The sequence below is a fragment of the Hylobates moloch genome, unplaced genomic scaffold, assembly GCF_009828535.3.
Source record: "Hylobates moloch isolate HMO894 unplaced genomic scaffold, HMol_V3 SCAFFOLD_15, whole genome shotgun sequence".
Lineage (NCBI taxonomy): Eukaryota > Metazoa > Chordata > Mammalia > Primates > Hylobatidae > Hylobates > Hylobates moloch.
This window is the reverse complement of record NW_026652290.1, coordinates 22,281,968-22,302,503: the sequence shown is the minus strand read 5'-3', so window position 1 is coordinate 22,302,503 and position 20,536 is coordinate 22,281,968. Positions and strand designations below refer to the sequence as shown.

The following is a 20,536-nucleotide window of genomic DNA, read 5'->3' as shown; positions in this document are numbered from 1 at the left end:
GCAGGAGAAGGAAATAAAGGGTATTTCCTTCTCCTGCCTGATTGCTCTGGCCAGAACTTCCAGCACTATGTTGAATAGGAGCGGTGAGAGAGGGCATCCCTGTCTTGTGCCAGTTTTCAGAGGGAATGCTTCCAGTTTTTGCCCATTCAGTATGATATTGGCTGTGGGTTTGTGGTAGATAGCTCTTATTATTTTGAGATACGTCCCATCAATACCTAATTTATTGAGAGTTTTTAGCATGAAGGTTGTTGAATTTTGTCAAAGGCCTTTTCTGCATCTATTGAGATAATCATGTGGTTTTTGTCTTTGGTTCTGTTTATATGCTGGATTACATTTATTGATTTGCATATGTTGAACCAGCCTTGCATCCCAGGGATGAAGCCCACTTGATCATGGTGGATAAGCTTTTTGATGTGCTGCTGGATTTGGTTTGCCAGTATTTTATTGAGGATTTTTGCATCAATGTTCATCAAGGATATTGGTCTGAAATTCTCTTTTTTGGTTATGTCTCTGCCAGGTTTTGGTATCAGGACGATGCTGGCTTCATAAAATGTGTTAGGGAGGATTCCCTCTTTTTCTATCGATTGGAATAGTTTCAGAAGGAATGGTACCAGTTCCTCCTTGTACCTCTGGTAGAATTCAGCTGTGAATCCGTCAGGTCCTGGACTCTTTTTGGTTGGTAAGCTATTGATTATTGCCACAATTTCAGAACCTGTTATTGGTCTATTCAGAGATTCAACTTCTTCCTGGTTTAGCCTTGGGAGGGTGTATTTGTCAAGGAATTTATCCATTTCTTCTAGATTTTCTAGTTTATTTGCATAGAGGTGTTTGTAGTATTCTCTGATGGTAGATTGTATTTCTGTGGGATCGGTGGTGATATCCCCTTTTTCGTTTTTTATTGCATCTATTTGATTCTTCTCTCTTTTCTTCTTTATTAGTCTTGCTAAGAGGATACAAACAAATGGAAGAACATTCCATGCTCATGGGTTGGAAGAATCAATATCGTGAAAATGGCCATACTGCCCAAGGTCATTTATAGATTCAATGCCATCCCCATCAAGCTACCAATGACTTTCTTCACAGAATTGGAAAAAACTACTTTAAAGTTCATATGGAACCAAAAAAGAGCCCGCATCGCCAAGTCAATCCTAAGCCAAAAGAACAAAGCTGGAGGCATCACGCTACCTGACTTTAAACTATACTACAAGGCTACAGTAACCAAAACAGCATGGTACTGGTACCACAACAGAGACATAGATCAATGGAACAGAACAGAGCCCTCAGAAATGACGCCGCATAGCTACAACTATCTGATCTTTGACAAACCTGACAAAAACAAGAAATGGGGAAAGGATTCCCTATTTAATAAATGGTGCTGGGAAAACTGGCTAGCCATATGTAGAAAGCTGAAACTGGATCCCTTCCTTACACCTTATACAAAAATTAATTCAAGATGGATTAAAGACTTATATGTTAGACCTAAAACCATTAAAATCCTACAAGAAAACCTAGGCAATACCATTCAGGACATAGGCGTGGGCAAGGACTTCATGTCTAAAACACCAAAAGCAATGGCAACAAAAGCAAAAATCGACAAATGGGATCTCATTAAACTAAAGAGCTTCTGCACAGCAAAAGAAACTACCATCAGAGTGAACAGGCAACCTACAGAATGGGAGAAAATTTTTGCAACCTACTCATCTGACAAAGGGCTAATATCCAGAATCTACAATGAACTCAAACAAATTTACAAGAAAAAAACAAACAACCCCATCAAAAAGTGGGCAGAGGACATGAACAGACACTTCTCAAAAGAACACATTTATGCAGCCAAAAAACACATGAAGAAATGCTCATCATCACTGGCCATCAGAGAAATGCAAATCAAAACCACAGTGAGATACCATCTCACACCAGTTAGAATGGCCATCATTAAAAAATCAGGAAACAACAGGTGCTGGAGAGGATGTGGAGAAATAGGAACACTTTTACACTGTTGGTGGGACTGTAAACTAGTTCAACCATTGTGGAAGTCAGTGTGGCGATTCCTCAGGGATCTCGAACTAGAAATACCATTTGACCCAGCCATCCCATTACTGGGTATATACCCAAAGGACTATAAATCATGCTGCTATAAAGACACATGCACACGTATGTTTATTGCGGCACTATTCACAATAGCAAAGAGTTGGAACCAACCCAAATGTCCAACAACGATAGACTGGATTAAGAAAATGTGGCACATATACACCATGGAATACTATGCAGCCATAAAAAATGATGAGTTCGTGTCCTTTGTAGGGACATGGATGAAACTGGAAAACATCATTCTCAGTAAACTATCGCAAGGACAAAACACCAAACACCGCATGTTCTCACTCATAGGTGGGAATTGAACAATGAGAACTCATGGACACAGGAAGGGGAACATCACACTCCGGGGACTGTTGTGGGGTGGGGGGAGGGGGGAGGGACAGCATTAGGAGATACACCTAATGCTAAATGACGAGTTAATGGGTGCAGGAAATCAACATGGCACATGGATACATATGTAACAAACCTGCACATTGTGCACATGTACCCTAAAACCCTAAAGTATAATAAAAAAATTAAAAAAAAAAAGAATTTTCCCGGTCCACCTAAGTTGTCCAACTTATTGGCATATAGTTTTTCAAAATATTCTATTATCCTTTTCATACCTGAAGACCTATTCATGATGAAACCACTCTCATAACTACTGCTGCTAATTTGAATCTTTCTACTTTTCGCCACCCTCTAAGTCTGGCTAGAGACTTACTAAATTTATCAAATTTAATTAAAAAACCTGCCTTTGTTTTCACTGATTTTCTCTGCTGTTTTTCTTTTCTATCTAACTTATTTCCACTTTGATCATTTTTGTCCTTCTTTTGTTTACATTTAGTTTAATTTGCCCTTCTTTTTCTAGATTATTAAGGTGAAACTGAATCAATTAATTTGAGATATTTCTTTTTTCTTATATGTGTTGGGTGCTGAGTTGCCCTTCTAGGTGCAATTTTAGAGGCATCCCAGAAATGTGCATATCTTGTGTTTTAATTTTCATTCAGCTTAAAACATTTTATAATTTCCCTTTAGAGTTGTTCTTTGGCACATGGATATTTACAAATATATTATTTGGTACCCAAATACTTGGGGGATTTTCCAGATTTGTTATTGATTTCTAATTTACTTCCATTGTTGTCTGAGCATATACTTGTTAATAATCAACTTACCAGTTTATGCCTTAATTATTTTTATTTTATTGAAATTTGTTTTATTTACTACAATATGGTCTATCTTGGAAAACTACCTGTTTGCATTTGGAAAAATGTATGTATTCTGCAGTTATTGAGTGGAGTGTCCTCTAAACATCGATTAGGTCCAGTTAGCTGATGGCATTGTTCAAGTCTTCTATGTCCTCGCTGATTTTCTGTCTACTTGCTCCATCCAATGAAGCACTAAGATTTCTGATTATAATGTAAATTTTTCTGTTTCTCCTTGCAGATCCATCGGTTTATGTGCCACATATTCTAATGCTTTTTTATGAGGTGCATACGTAAAATGTTCTTCTGATCTCTGTATCATTATGAAATGAACTTCTTTATCCCTAGTAATAATATTGGCTCTGAAATCTACTTTTTCTGATATTCATATAGTCATTCCAGCTTTCCTTTGGTGTTATCGTGGTATATCTTTTTTCCATCCTTTTACCTATTTCTATCTTTAAATTGCTTTTCTTATACAAAGTATACACTTCGGCTTTGCCTTTATATACAATCTGATACTCTTTGCTCTTTAATTGGATTGTTTTAAACCAGCTATGTTCAATGTAATGGTTGATATGATTAAATTTAAGTCTATCATCTTGTTATTCGTTTTTACTTTCGCCCATCTATTCTTTGTTCCCTTGAAAACTCTTTTTCTGCTGTCTTTTGAATTACATACTTTTTAAACTGCATTTTATTTTCTTTGTTGGTTTATTAGCATTGTTTAGTTCATCATTTTAACAACTACTTTCAAATTTATAGTATGTTTTTAACCTTATCACACTACACTTTCGAGTGATACTATACCACTTTGTAAGATAAGAATCTTAAAATAGGGCACTGACATTTCTATTCTCATGGACTTATTCAACTGGCACACATTTTACTTTTAGATATTTAATAAACTCTATACCACGATGTTATTATTTTTGTTTAAACACTCAATATTGGCCAGGTGTGGTGGCTCACACCTGTAATCCCAGCACTTTGGGAGGCTGAGGTGGGAGGATCATGATGTCAGGAGGTCAAGACCATCCTGGCTAACAAGGTGAAACCCTGTGTCTACCAAAAATACAAAAAAATTAGGCAGGCGTGCTGGCGGGTGTCTGCAGTCCCAGCTACTCGGGAGGCTGAGGCAGGAGAATGGCATGAACCCGGGAGGCAGAGCTTGCAGTGAGACGAGATGGCACCACTTCACTCCAGCCTGGGTGACAGAGCGAGACTCTGTCTCAAAAATAAACAAACAAAAAAACACTCACTATTTTCAAGAGACTTGATAAAATTCTTACGTATTTACTCTTATAGCTACCATTTTCTTTGCCCTTCATTCACATATGTTGATGCATATTTCTATCTAATGTCATTTTTCTTCATCGTAAAATATATATTTGAATACTCTTTTTGTAATGGACAAGACATAATTGATTGTTTTCACCTTTTGTAGGTCTGGAAAAATGCTTTATGTTTCCTTTATTTTTTAAAATATTTTTTGCTGAGTATGAAAGTTTACATTGATTTTTCTTTCAGCATTTTAAAAATGTAATTCCACTGATTGCTCTGTTGTGTTATTTTATTTTTATTTATTTATTGAGACAGTCTCACCCTGTCACCCAGGCTAGAGTGCAGTGGTGTGAACATAGCTCTTTGCAGCCTTGAACTCATGGGATCCAACTATCCTCCTGCCTCAGCCTTCTGAGGAGCTCAGAGTACAGGCATGTACCACCACACACAGCTAGTTTATTATCATCATTATTTGTAGAGGTGGTGTCTTACTATGTTGCCCAAGCTGCTCACAAACTCCTGGCCTCAAGCCATCCTCCGACCACAGCCTCCCAAAGTGCTGTGATTACAGACATAAGCCACCATGCCTAGCCTTATATTGCTTTAAATGAGAAACAGACTGTTTCCATATCTTTTTTACACTGTACACAATGTATTTTTCCCCTCTGACTGCTTCTAAAGTATTCTGGTTATTCTTGGTCTTCAACTATAAGATTATATTATATTCTTTGGTAGAATTTTCTTTATGTTTCTTACGCTCAGTTTGTTTCACTTCTTGGATCTCCGGTTTTATAGTCTTCATCAAATTCAGAATATTTCTGGCTATTATTTCTTCAAATTTTTTTTATGCTAGTTGACATTGTCCCACAGCTCAATGAATTTCTTTTCAAAGGTTTGGATTTTTTTTCTGCTCCATCATGATGTTCTTATTGCTGTCTTGAAGTTCACTAATCCATCTCTCCTATCATGGCGAATCTACCACTAGTCCCATCCAGTGTAATTTCACATCAGACATTGTAGTTTCCATCTCTAGGAATTAGTTTGAGTATTTTAAATTTCTTCTATGGCTCTATTTGACTTATTAAAACATCTAGAATACAGTCATAAAGCTATCTTAATGTCTTTGTCTGCTAATTTTAACATATGTGTCCATTCTAAAATTAGTTTTGATTGATTGCTTTTTGTCCTTATTATGAGTCATAATTTCCTGTTTCTTTGCTTACCTGGTAATTTGTGATTGGATGCCAGACACTGTGTATTCTGCTTTGTTAGGTTCTGGTTATTTTGGTGTTTCTATAAATATTCATAAACTTTGTTCTGGGACACAGTTAAGTTACTTGAAACAGCTTCCTCCTTTGGAGTCTTGCTACAATTTGTCAGGCAGGACAAAACTGGTAATCATTCTGGGGCTAATCATTCCCCAGTACTAAGGTAAGAGTCTCATCCTATCTCCAGTACCTCCTAATTTATGAGATTTTTCCAGTCTTGCTGGTGTAAACATTTGTTAGACCCAAACGTATGTGAATACTCAGCACATTCCCCTCTAATCCTTTTGAGTGGCTCCTTCACCAGCCTCAGGTCTCTTCCTCACATGTACGCACTAATCAGTACTCAGCTGATTACAAAAGGAGGACTTGCTGAAGATCTCCAGAATTCTCTCTCTGTACAGCTCTCTCCTCTTCAGTATTCTGTCCTGAAAGTCTAGACACTTCAGATTCTCCCAATTGCAACTCAGTTCTTCAACTCAGGGAATCCCCCAGGATCTGACTGGAATGCCTTTCCTGTGGTGTTCCCCGAAAACTCCCTCAGTCTAGTAGGTTGGGGCAGTATTATGGCTCATCTCTCAAAGGTCACTGTACATTGAAGCCTAGTGGCTACTGCCTTAAAAAACATGGTTTCATGTATTTTCAGGCAGGGTTAAATCTGGCCTCATGCCATCTTCCCACTTCCCTTACTGCATAATTGACTTTCAACTTACAATCTTTCAACTTTAAGATGGTGCAAAAGTGATACACATTCAGAAGTGGCAATTTCCACTGAATAATGACACACAGACACACAGACATACACACTGAGAATATGTTTTGTTTACACTATTACAAATTCCACTGCAATCAATATCACTATATATGTAGCTGGTTCCTGCCCCTAGTGTGTTTGACTAGGAAGAGAGTTTTAGGATCATAGGATTCATACATCTTCATCCTATTTCACTGCTGTCCCCCAAGTCAGGGTCCTCCAACCCTTCTTTGGTGGATTCTCTCTCAGGCTATGGAGCTTCCATTCCCACACATGACCTCACCCTTTAACCAATGCCAGTTGCAGAGTAAGAAAGCCCAGCTCCCTGGCTCAAATCAGGACACCCTTGTGGGGTATGTACATACTATAGCTCCTCAAGCTACTCTCCTAAGGGACATGGCCTGAGGTCACATGATTTTAACTTTATTTAGCTCTTACTTTATGTCTTTCAATACAATTTGTATTGCCACCAACAATTTCAGGCAGTTGCTCTTAAACTGTACTTACACTATCAGTCTTATGATACGTATGATGCTCTAATTATCAGTTAGTTTAATATGTATTGGGGTTTTTATTTCCTATGACAGTTGCCTGTTCTGACGGGGTATTCAGAGCTTTGGCTCGTTTTTAAATTATGAGATTGCTTCCATTATTACTATGGAATTCTTCATATAAGATGAGTGAAAGTCCATTAGGAAATACATGTTTTTCAACGATCTTCTCTAATATATGATACTTTTTTCACTTAGTTTTTGGATTATAAGTTTTGTCATTCCAAAGCTTTAATTTTGAAAATAACTGAATACACCATTTTCCCCTTTATAGTCTAAGTTTGTATGTTTTATCTATGAAATCCTTCCCTAATTCAGGATCTTAAGGATTTATCTTCTAAGTTTTCTCTAAAATGTTACACTTTTTAAACTGGGTCTCTAATTCATCTGTAATTAATTTTTAATATGTGGTATGAGGCACAGATCTAATTTCATCTTTTTTCTTAAGGACAGTCAAAAGTTCTAGCATCATTTACTCAATAACTTTTCTACCTTTTTTTTCCCATGCATGTGATGCACTCAATTATATGTGGGTTCATTTATCTGCTATTTTGTTCATTTGGTCTATTTGACTTTCCCTGCATGAATATCCCTTTGTTTTAACTACTGTGGCTTTAAAATAAAGCTTCATTATGAGAAAAGTACATTTTGACTATCTTTGAGAATTTTGACTAATATGTGAACTTCAGATTCGTCTTACCACAGTCTATGAAAAATCTGTTTCTCTTTTTACTGAAACACCATTGAATTTATGGATTAATCTTTGGGGAACTGACATCTTTTCTATATTGATTTCTCTCATCCCAAACATTTTATAAATTCCTTATTTATTTAGCTTTTACTTTATGTCTTTCAGTTAGGTTTCACAATTTTTTCATGAAGGTCTTATAAAACTTTTGCTAGCTCTATTCAGAGGTTTATAGTCTTTGATTCTTTGTTTCAAGTACAGAGGGGTGCTGTTGTGTTTTATATGTTGGCCTAATATCCAGAAACCTTTCTCTTTCATTATATTAGCTCTAATATCTTGTTTGTACTTTAAACAATTTTAAGAACACTGTTATCATTTCACAATGGTAACAGTTTTGACTTTTTGCTTCTAATTCTTATAATTTTCTTTTCCACGTATCACTGTACTTGATATTCATGTCCAGAATATCAAGTACAGTGATGAGTACAATAAGTTGATAATGGGTATCATTTTCTCCTGATTTTAAAGAAAAGATTCCTTGCCTTTATAACTGTATTTATTTGCTGTAAATGTTTAGTCAATTCCTTGTGATACCTGCTGTTTTAGAGTTTTTTTAAAAAATCATGAATGGGTAAACTGAATTTTATGAAGTACTTTATATGGGCAGTTAACAAGATGATCACGTTATTTCAAACCGTATTTTAATCTGATGAATTATGTTAAAAACCATTTCTAAAACCATTTCTAAAACCAAACCAACCTCATATTCCTGAGATAAATCCTAGTTGGTCATTACATCTTTCCATTTTCTGTACCTATAACTCTAGATGGTCTCTGGCTTAGGATGGTTCAACTTATGATCTTTCAACTTTAAGACATTGCAAAAGTGGTACACATTCAGCAGACACTATACCACAAATACCCATAGAACCATTGTGTTTTTCAATTTCAGTACAACATTCAATAAATTACATGTGATATTCAACACTGTATTTTAAAAACAGGCTTTGTGTTAGATGATTTTGCCCAAATGCAGGCTAACACAAGTGTTCTGAGCATGTTTAAAGTAAACTAGACTAAGATGTGATGCTCAGTAGGTTAGATCTATTAAATGCATCTTCGACATGTTATTTTCAACTTATGATGGGGACATAGGTCAGGGAGCATCTGTGTATCTATCTACACTTACAGTGTATTTTCAGTTGTAATTGTAATATGCATAGTAGTCATTATCTGACAGCTTAATTCCTATGGAAGTCTTCTGTGTCACACTGCTTCATAGCTGGAAAGTCTGTATTTTACCAGTGTTATGCTTAACATGTTTGCTTTCTTAAGCAATGTGATGTTTATCATGCAGTGAATATTTGTACTAGTAAATGCTGTTGTTCCAACCAGATATTCTTTTTCCAATTTTGTGACTTGATGAAGCTTTTGCTTCTAACAGCTGATACCCACAACCCTTCTTTGGTGGACTCTCTCTCTCATGCTATGGAGCCTCCAAGCCCACACACGACCTCACTCCTTAACCAATGCCAGTTGCAGAGTATGAGAGCCCAGCTCCCTGGCTCAAATCAGGACAACCTTGTGGGGTATGTACGTACTATAGCTCCTCAAGCTACTCTCCTATGGGATATGGCTTGAGGTCACATGATCTTAACTATCCTACTTTTCCCATTTCCTTACCAGTCATCCAAAGAACAATTGCTTAGTAAGTGACATGCAGGTGAAGTGCTCATCTCGGGTTATGTTTCTGATAAGCCAACATCAAAGAGTAGTCTTATAAATAAGAATGTACCTCCTGGAAATGTACATTTCAAGGCTTTTGACAAATTTCTTCCATAAGAATTGACAAATTCATATTTCTATCTGCAATGTGAACTATTCTTTCTCTTTATCCTCCCTAACATTGGAGAAGTGTGTGCACGTGTGTGTAGGTGTGCATATACACATACACACTGTTACGAGCTGAATGCTTGTGTTTCCCTAAAATTTACAGGTTGAAATCATAGCCCACAATGTGATGGTATTAGGAGGTGGGGCCTTTGAGAAACAATTAGATCATAAGGATAGAGCTCTCATGAATGGGATTAGCACCCTTATAAGAAACAGCAGAGAGATGATCTCTCTGCTCCCTGTTGCGTGAGGACACAAAGAGAATATGGCCGTATACAAACCAGAAGGAGTGCCCTCACCAGATATAGGATTTGCTGCTGCCTTCATCTTGGCCTTAACAACCTCCATAACTGTGAGAAATAAATGTCTGTTTAAGCTTCCCAGTCTATGGTATTCTGTTATAGGAGCCCAAACTAAGACATTTTCATATATATTTTAATTTTTCTTAACTGAAAAGTGAAAAGGATATTTCATTGTTATTTATATTTTCTATGTGTTCACTAGTGAGGTGGAACATAATTTATACATTTATAATTCCATATGGTGAAGCTTTCACCAAATATATGAATCCATTCCATACATCAGGTCACACATCTGCTTTTAACAACCAAGGGGTGGCCCGGTGCAGTGACTCACACCTGTAATCTCAACACTTTGGGAGGCCAAGGCGGGTGGATTGCTTGAGCCCAGGAGTTTGAGACCAGCCTAGTCAACACGGCGAAACCCCGTCTCTACTAAAAATACAAAAAAATTAGCCAGGCATGGTGGTACACACCTGTAATTCCAGCTACTAGGAAGGCTGAGGCACAAGAATCGCTTGAACCCAGGAGGTGGAGGTTGCAGTGAGCTAAGATCATGCCCCCGCACTCCAGCCTGAGTGACAGAGGAAGACACAGTCTCAAAAATAAAATAAAATAACTAAGGGGCAAGGAGCTCACTGTCTCTTGATGTAGTTCAATTTAGGGTCCAGATCTTACTGCTATTATTCTCTTCCTAAGCGTAGGAAATTTTATGCATAATTAGCCCTTAATTTGCATTCTGAAAGTAACAGAAAATTAGCCTAATCTGTCTTTAACAAAATGACTCTTCAGATATGTGGAGAAACTTAGACCTGTTTCTGCAATCTCTCTGTTCCACTCCCTCAAGCCTTTTCTTCTCTAGACCTAAATTCTTCTGTTGCTCTTCACAAGATACTGTTAGGAATTCAACAAACATCTCTTCACTAGTTCTGGTCAGTATGGTTCTAAATAGGATGCTGTTTCAAGAAGTCAAAGTACAAATGGCAAAGAAACTTTCCCTTGGTATCAGAAAAAATGTGACTTTAAAGAAATTTTTTAAATGTTTTTGAAATATCTTACTTAAAAATTCTCAGATTTTTCTAGACTGAGTTTTTGTGTCCTAAGATGTTACTCCAAAAGTCCTAAAATTCCAGATACCGTTTTCATTCCCATTTTTCTGACAAGATATTACTCCAATTTTATTAAAGAATGCTGAAGAAGGACATTCAGTTCAAATATATAATTCTATTTAGCAATAGTGTCCAAACAGTCTTATTGCAGGAAAAATCTCATATTAAATATCATAAAATTAATAGGCCACAGAGAATCTTTGGGTAATCTATAATAAAATAAATTTAGTTCTGTGCATTATGTATTCATAAAAATATCCATGAGATTTATTTTATGTTCAATGGTATAATATCCATAGAGAAGCAGACTAAATATTTATTCATATTTCTCAGTTTATATCCTTAATACTTATAGGTTTGTTTTTCTCATTATCATAATACAGTGTTAAAAAACATTTTAGATCCAGAACAGCCAACTCATTATTGAAGGAGAGGAATAAAGTCAGAGAATTGACACTAGCCAACTTCAAGACTTACTATAAATCTACAGTAATGAAGACAGTGTGGTATTAGTAAAAGGAGAGACAAATAGATGAATAGAACAGAACAGAGATCCCAGAAATAGGCCCACATAAATACAGTGAACTGACCTTTCACAAAAGAGAGAAGGCAACAGAATGGAGCAAAGATACTCTTTTCAAAAAGCGGTGCTGGAAAAACTGGATATTCACATTTAAAAAAAAAGGTCTAGATGTAGACCTTACACCTTCATAAAAATCAAATCAAAATGGATCACAGATCTAAACATAAAATGCAAAACTATAAAACTTCTAAAAGATAACATAAGAGAAAGCCTAGATGACCTTGAGTATGACAATGATATTTTAGATACATCAAAGGCATGATCCATGAAAGAAATAATTGATAAACTAGACTTATTAAAATTTAAAATGTCTGCTCCAAGAAAGATAATGTCAAGAGAATGAGAAGACAATACACACACTGGGAGAAAATATATGCAAAAGATACATCTGATAAAGAACTGTTATCCAAAATACACAAAGAATTCTTAAAACTCAACAAGAAAATGGATAACCTAATTTAAAAATTGGCCAAAGACCTTAGAAGATACCTCACCAAATTAGATATACAGATGACAAATAAGCATATGAAAAGATGCTCCACATCATATGTCATCAGGGAATTGCAAATTAAAGCAACAAGATGGCACTACACACTTCTTAGAATGGCCAAAACACAAAACACTGACAGCATCAAATACTGGTGAGGATGTGGAGCAACAAGAACTCTCATTCATTGCTTGTGGAAATGCAAAATCGTACAGCCACTTTGGAAGACAGTTTGGTAGTTTCTTACAACACTAAACGTACTCTTATCATACAATCCAGCAATCATGCTCTGTGGTGTTTACTCAAATGAAATGAAATCATGTGTCCACACAAAAACCTGCATATGAATGTTTATAGCAGCTTTATTTGTAATTGTCAAAGCTTGGATGTAACCAAGATGTCCTTCGTTATGCGAGTGGATAAATTGGTATATCCAGACAATGGAATATTATTCAGCACTGAAAAGAAATATGCCACTAAGCCATGAAAAGACATAGAGGAAACTTAAATGCATATTACTAAGAAGCCAATATGAAAGGGCTACATACTGTATGATTCTAACTATAAGTTCTGAAGTTTAACTGTATGACTTAGAACCATACGATTCTAAGTATGTGGCAAACAGTAAAAAGATCAGTGGTCAGTGCTTGAGGTTAAGGGGGTGGGAGGTATGAACAGGTGGAGCACAAAGGATTTTTAAGGCAGTGAAACTATTCTGTATGATATCAGTGGTAGACACATGTTATTATACATTTCTCCAAATACACAGAATACACACCATCAAGAGTAAACCCTAATGTAAACTATGTATCTTGGATGATAACAAGGCATCAGTGTGGGTTTGTCAATTGTAACAAATATACCACTATAATACTGGGTCTCACTGGGGAGGCTGTGCACGTGTGGGGGTGGGATATTTGGTAACTCTCTATAATTTCTGCTCAATTTCTCTGTGCACCTAAAACTGCTCTAAAAATTAAAGTTTGTAAATTTAAAAATATTTTATAGGACCTTGCAATGGAAGAGATCTAAGGCCCCTGGGTCCTCCTTTCAGATCTATCACAGCCACAGATCCCACTGTTGCATATTTTCCATCTGCGAGACTCTCTAAGGGTGCAGCTAATTTTTTTTTTCTTTTTTTTTTTTTTTTTGAGACTTGCTCTGTCTCCCAGGCTAGAGTGCAGTGGCGCGATCTCGACTCACTGCAAGCTCTGCCTCCTGGGTTCACACCATTCTCCTGCCTCAGCCTCCCGAGTAGCTGGGACTACAGGGGCCCACCACCACGCCTGGCTAATTTTTTGTATTTTTAGTAAAGACGGGGTTTCACCATGTTAGCCAGGATGGTCTCGACCTCCTGACCTTGTGATCCACCCGCCTCGGCCTCCCAAAGTGCTGGGATTACAGGTGTGAGCCACTGCACCTGGACGGGGGCAGCTAATATTTCTAACGCAAAAACAAACAGAGAATGTTTCAGTTGTTCACACACAAAAGGCCTGTGCATGCACATAGGTACAGTTTATTTTTGAATATTTAATACTGTTTCAAACTGACCTATATATGAGGCCACATTGGCATAAACAGTGGAAGTTCTCTGCAGCTCTATGCAAGGTAGATATGTCCACCCCACTTTACAAGCACTGAGAAGAGTGATTCTCATGACTGTCCTGGACTTATCTTATCCTCCCCAGTACCCTTCAGGAACAGGAATAATGGTCAACATTCTACAGAACATCACTTTGTTTATTTTCTGCAAGAAAAGCCCTGGAGAATAGCAGAGCACTGGAAGGTTTCTGCATAGGATACTAGCTGTAGGTCAAAGATGTTTTCTACACAGCTAAGGGCAAATTATAGAGAATGCAGCTTGGGCTCAGTGCTCTTTGAATGAGTTTTAGAGAAAAATGGAAAAATGTGTGGCTTTGTAGCATCATTACTTAGCAGAAACGTGAAAAGCAGTTGCAAAGAAAGCTCTCGCCTTTCTTTTGCAGATGCTCTCTGACAACCTGTGCTGCTCAGGCTTTTCTTTCTCACAGGGTTGCCCTTTTCCTTCCACTGTCATTGCTGTCTGGTCATTCCTTGGGTGCACTGGTTGCCAGAGCTTTATTTATATTCTTTTTTCCTTTTATAGTGCAATTTCCCAATATTCTCATATACACAAGATATATTTCTTCATGGTTTCTTCCTTTTCTCTTCATGGGAAACTTATATATATTACAACATTTGGGCTCCCTACAGTCTTCTTTCTTCCTTTGATACCCTTCTTTTTCCCCCATTTTCCCTACCTTGACTCTGAGCTCCAATGAGACAAACTATCTCCTGTAACTTTCTAAAATGCTTAGTTCAAATTTCATTCAAACATTCATTAACCACCTGCTAAGTTCCAGGCAGTGTCCTGAGTATTGGGAATATAGGAATGCGTAGAGCCATTTGGGAATTCAAATAGCTCCAGGCCGATGTGATAACTGCCATCTAAAAAACACTTTGAAAGTTAGAGTAAATAAATGTTTGAAATTCATGAATGATTGTGAAAAGCTTCCCCAAGATAGAGCAATTGGGCCAGGTCTGGAAGAATAAATAAAAGTTTTCCAGAGGACGGGAATAGAAGCATGTAGGCATTAAAGAGAAGAGTATCACATGGGGGAACGGATCTGTGTCATACGCTCACAGAGGGATTCTGACAAGAACTGAGGCTGGTTGATAAAGAATACTGCGTAACAGTTGGATTATAAAATGAAGGCAGTTGGAGGCTGAAGCCAAGATGGCCGAATAGGAACAGCTCCGGTCTCCAGCTCCCAGCCCGAGCGACACAGAAGACTGGTGATTTCTGCATTTCTGCTTGAGGTACCGGTTTCATCTCACTAGGGAGTGCCAAACAGTGGGTGCAGGACAGTCGGTGAAGCGCACTGTGAGCAAGCCGAAGCACGGCGAGGCACTGCCTCACTCGGGAAGCTCAAGGGGTCAGGGAGTTCCCTTTCCTAGTCAAAGAAAGGGGTAACAGACAGCACCTGGAAAATCGGGTCAGTCCCACCCTCATACTGAGCTTTCCCAACGGGCCTGGAAAACGGCACACTAGGAGATTGTATCCCGCACCTGGCTCGGAGGGTCCTATGCCCACGGAGTCTCGCTGATTGCTAGCACAGCAGTCTGAGATCAAGCTGCAAGGCGGCAGTGAGGCTGGGGGAGGGGCGCCCGCCATTACCCAGGCTTGCTTAGGTAAACAAAGCAGCCAGGAAGCTCGAACTGGGTGGAGCCCACCACAGCTCAAGGAGGCCTGTCTGCCTCTGTAGGCTCCACCTCTGGGGGCAGGGCACAGACAAACAAAAAGTCAGCAGGAATCTCCAGAGACTTAAACGTCCCTGTCTGACTGACAGCTTTGAAGAGAGTAGTGGTTCTCCCAGCACGCAGCTGGAGATCTGAGAACGGACAGACTGCCTCCTAAAGTGGGTCCCTCACCCCTGAGCAGCCTAACTGGGAGGCACCCCCCCAGAAGGGAAAGACTGACACCTCACTGGGCCAGGTACTCCTCTGAGACAAAACTTCCAGAGGAACTATCAGATAGCTGAATTGGTGGTCTCACGAAAATCCGCTGTTCTGCAGCCACCGCTGCTGACACCCAGCCAAACAGGGTCTGGAGTGGACCTCTAGTAAACTCCAACAGACCTGCAGCTGAGGGTCCTGTCTGGTAGAAGGAAAACTAACAAACAGAAAGGACATCCACACCAAAAACCCATCTGTACATCACCATCATCAAAGCCCAAAAGTAGATAAAACCGCAAAGATGGGGAAAAAACAGAGCAGAAAAACTGGAAACTCTAAAAAGCAGAGCACCTCTCCTCCTCCAAAGGAACGCAGTTCCTCACCAGCAATGGAACAAAGCTGGATGGAGGATGACTTTGACGAGTTGAGAGAAGAAGGCTTCAGATGATCAAACTACTCTGAGCTACGAGAGGAAATTCAAAACAATAGCAAAGAAGTTAAAAACTTTGAAAAAAAATTAGAAGAATGGATAACTAGAATAACCAATGGAGAGAAGGGCTTAAAGGAGATGGAGGAGCTGAAAGCCAAGTTTCGAGAACTACGTGAAGATTGCAGAAGCCTCAGTAGCAGATGCGATCAACTGGAAGAAAGGGTATCGCAGATGGAAGATGAAATGAATGAAATGAAGCGAGAAGGGAAGTCTAGAGAAAAAAGAATAAAAAGAAATGAACAAAGCCTCCAAGAAATTTGGGACTACGTGAAACGACCAAACCTACGTCTGATTGGTGTACCTGAAAATGACGGGGAGAATGGAACCAAGTTGGAAAACACTCTGCAAGATATTATCCAGGAGAACTTCCCCAATCTAGCAAGGCAGGCCAGCATTCAGATTCAGGAAATACAGAGAACGCCACAAAGATACTCCTCGAGAAGGGCAACTCCAAGACACATAATTGTCAGATTCACCAAAGTTGAAATGAAGGAAAAAATGTTAAGGGCAGCCAGAGAGAAAGGTCGGGTTACCCACAAAGGGAAGCCCATCAGGCTAACAGCTGATCTCTCGGCAGAAACTCTACAAGCCAGAAGAGAGTGGGGGCCGATATTCAACATTCTTAAAGAAAAGAATTTTCAACCCAGAATTTCCTATCCAGCCAAACTAAGCTTCATAAGTGAAGGAGAAATAAAATACTTTACAGACAAGCAAACGCTGAGTGATTTTGTCACCACCAGGCCTGCCCTAAAAGAGCTCCTGAAGGAAGCACTAAACATGGAAAGGAACAACCAGTACCAGCCACTGCAAAAACATGCCAAATTGTAAAGACCATCGAGGCTAGGAAGAAACTGCATCAACTAATTAGCAAAATAACCAACTAACATCATAATGACAGGATCAGATTCACACATAACAATATTAACGTTAAATGTAAATGGGCTAAATGCTCCAATTAAAAGACACAGACTGGCAAACTGGATAAGGAGTCAGGACCCATCAGTGTGCTGTATTCAGGAAACCCATCTCACGTGCAGAGACACACATAGACTCAAAATAAAGGGATGGAGGAAGATCTATCAAGCAACTGGAAAACAAAAAAAGGCAGGGGTTGCAATCCTAGTCTCTGACAAAATAGACTTTAAACCAACAAAGATCAAAAGAGACAAAGAAGGCCATTACATAATGGTAAAGGGATCAATTCAACAAGAAGAGCTAACTATCCTAAATATATATGCACCCAACACAGGAGCACCCAGATTCATAAAGCAAGTCCTGAGTGACCTACAAAGGGACTTAAACTCCCACACAATAATAATGGGAGATTTTAACACCCCACTGTCAACATTAGACAGATCATCTAGACAGAAAGTTAACAAGGATATCCAGGAATTGAACTCAGCTCTAAACAAAGTGGACCTAATAGACATCTACAGAACTCTCCACCCCAAATCAACAGAATATACATTTTTTTCAGCACCACACCACACCTATTCCAAAATTGACCACATAGTTGGAAGTAAAGCTCTCCTCAGCAAATGTAAAAGAACAGAAATTATAACAAACTGTCTCTCAGACCACAGTGCAATCAAACTAGAACTCAGGATTAAGAAACTCACTCAAAACCGCTCAACTACATGGAAACTGAACAACCTGCTCCTGAATGACTATTGGGTACATAATGAAATGAAGGCAGAAATAAAGATGTTCTTTGAAACCAACGAGAACAAAGACACAACCTACCAGAATCTCTGGGACACATTCAAAGCAGTGTGTAGAGGGAAATTTATAGCACTAAATGCCCACAAGAGAAAACAGGAAAGGTCCAAAATTGACACCCTAACATCACAATTAAAAGAACTAGAAAAGCAAGAGCAAACACATTCAAAAGCTAGCAGAAGGCTAGAAATAACTAAAATCAGAGCAGAACTGAAGGAAATAGAGACACAAAAAACCCTTCAAAAAATTAATGAATCCAGGAGCTGGTTTTTTGAGAAGATCAACAAAATCGATAGACCACTAGCAAGACTAATAAAGAAGAAAAGAGAGAAGAATCAAATAGATGCAATAAAAAATGAAAAAGGGGATATCACCACCGATCCCACAGAAATACAATCTACCATCAGAGAATACTACAAACACCTCTATGCAAATGAACTAGAAAATCTAGAAGAAATGGATAAATTCCTCGACAAATACACCCTCCCAAGACTAAATCAGGAAGAAGTCGAATCTCTGAATAGACCAATAACAGGTTCTGAAATTGTGGCAATAATCAATAGCTTACCAACCAAAAAGAGTCCAGGACCGGATGGATTCACAGCTGAATTCTACCAGAGGTACAAGGAGGAACTGGTACCATTCCTTCTGAAACTATTCCAATCAATAGAAAAAGAGGGAATCCTCCCTAACACATTTTATGAAGCCAGCATCATCCTGATACCAAAGCCAGGCAGAGACACAACCAAAAAAGAGAATTTTAGACCAATATCCTTGATGAACATTTATGCAAAAATCCTCAATAAAATACTGGCAAACCGAATCCAGCAGCACATCAAAAAGCTTATCCACCATGATCAAGTGGGCTTCATCCCTGGGATGCAAGGCTGGTTCAACATACGCAAATCAATAAATGTAATCCAGCATATAAACAGAACCAAAGACAAAAACCACATGATTATCTCAATAGATGCAGAAAAGGCCTTTGACAAAATTCAACAACCTTCATGCTAAAAACTCTCAATAAATTAGGTATTGATGGGACGTATCTCAAAATAATAAGAGCTATATACCACAAACCCACAGCCAATATCATACTGAATGGGCAAAAACTGGAAGCATTCCCTCTGAAAACTGGCACAAGACAGGGATGTCCTCTCTCACTGCTCCTATTCAACATAGTGCTGGAAGTTCTGGCCAGAGCAATCAGGCAGGAGAAGGAAATAAAGGGTATTCAATTAGGAAAAGAGGAAGTCAAACTGTCCCTGTTTGCAGATGACATGATTGTATATCTAGAAAATCCCATTGTCTCAGCCCAAAATCTCCTTAAGCTGATTAGCAACTTCAGCAAAGTCTCAGGATACAAAATTAATGTACAAAAATCACAAGCATTCTTGTACACCAATAACAGACAAACAGAGAGCCAAATCATGAGTGAACTCCCATTCACAATTGCTTCAAAGAGAATAAAATACCTAGGAATCCAACTTACAAGGGATGTGAAGGACCTCTTCAAGGAGAACTACAAACCACTTCTCAATGAAATCAAAGAGGATACAAACAAATGGAAGAACATTCCATGCTCATGGGTTGGAAGAATCAATATCGTGAAAATGGCCATACTGCCCAAAGTAATTTATAGATTCAATGCCATCCCCATCAAGCTACCAATGACTTTCTTCACAGAATTGGAAAAAACTACTTTAAAGTTCATATGGAACCAAAAAAGAGCCCGCATCGCCAAGTCAATCCTAAGCCAAAAGAACAAAGCTGGAGGCATCACGCTACCTGACTTCAAACTATACTACAAGGCTACAGTAACCAAAACAGCATGGTACTGGTACCACAACAGAGATATAGATCAATGGAACAGAACAGAGCCCTCAGAAATGATGCCGCATATCTACAACTATTTGATCTTTGACAAACCTGACAAAAACAAGAAATGGGGAAAGGATTCCCTATTTAATAAATGGTGCTGGGAAAACTGGCTAGCCATATGTAGAAAGCTGAAACTGGATCCCTTCCTTACACCTTATACAAAAATTAATTCAAGATGGATTAAAGACTTAAATGTTAGACCTAAAACCATTAAAATCCTACAAGAAAACCTAGGCAATACCATTCAGGCCATAGGCGTGGGCAAGGACTTCATGTCTTCTGACAGAAAAGAAATACCATCAGAGTGAACAGGCAACCTACAGAATGGGAAAATTTTTGCAACCTATCATCTGACAAAGGTAATATAAACAAATTTACAAGAAAAAACAAACAACCCCATCAAAAAGTGGGCAAAGGACATGAACAGACACTTCTCAAAAGAACACATTTATGCAGCCAGAAAACACATGAAGAAATGCTCATCATCACTGGCCATCAGAGAAATGCAAATCAAAACCACAGTGAGATACCATCTCACACCAGTTAGAATGGCCATCATTAAAAAATCAGGAAACAACAGGTGCTGGAGAGGATGTGGAGAAATAGGAACACTTTTACACTGTTGGTGGGACTGTAAACTAGTTCAACTATTGTGGAAGTCAGTGTGGCGATTCCTCAGGGATCTAGAACTAGAAATACCATTTGACCCAGCCATCCCATTACTGGGTATATACCCAAAGGAGTATAAATCATGCTGCTATAAAGACACATGCACACGTAT

The 20,536-nt window shown here is 38.5% G+C and overlaps 1 protein-coding gene across 14 annotated transcripts in view; it reads right to left on the bottom strand.

Annotated features, from left to right (window-relative positions):
* CTNNA2 (catenin alpha 2) overlaps positions 1-20,536 on the bottom strand; it is a 1,201,677-nt gene that overhangs the window by 1,035,520 nt on the left and 145,621 nt on the right. Inside the window, exon 1 of one of the 14 annotated variants that reach the window (XM_058429038.1) lies at positions 10,489-10,507. The exons of the other annotated variants lie outside the window; for them this stretch is intronic. The gene's annotated coding sequence lies outside the window, so the exon portion shown is untranslated. Of the gene's footprint in view, positions 1-10,488; positions 10,508-20,536 lie in introns of those variants that run through there. 14 annotated transcript variants of the gene reach the window in all.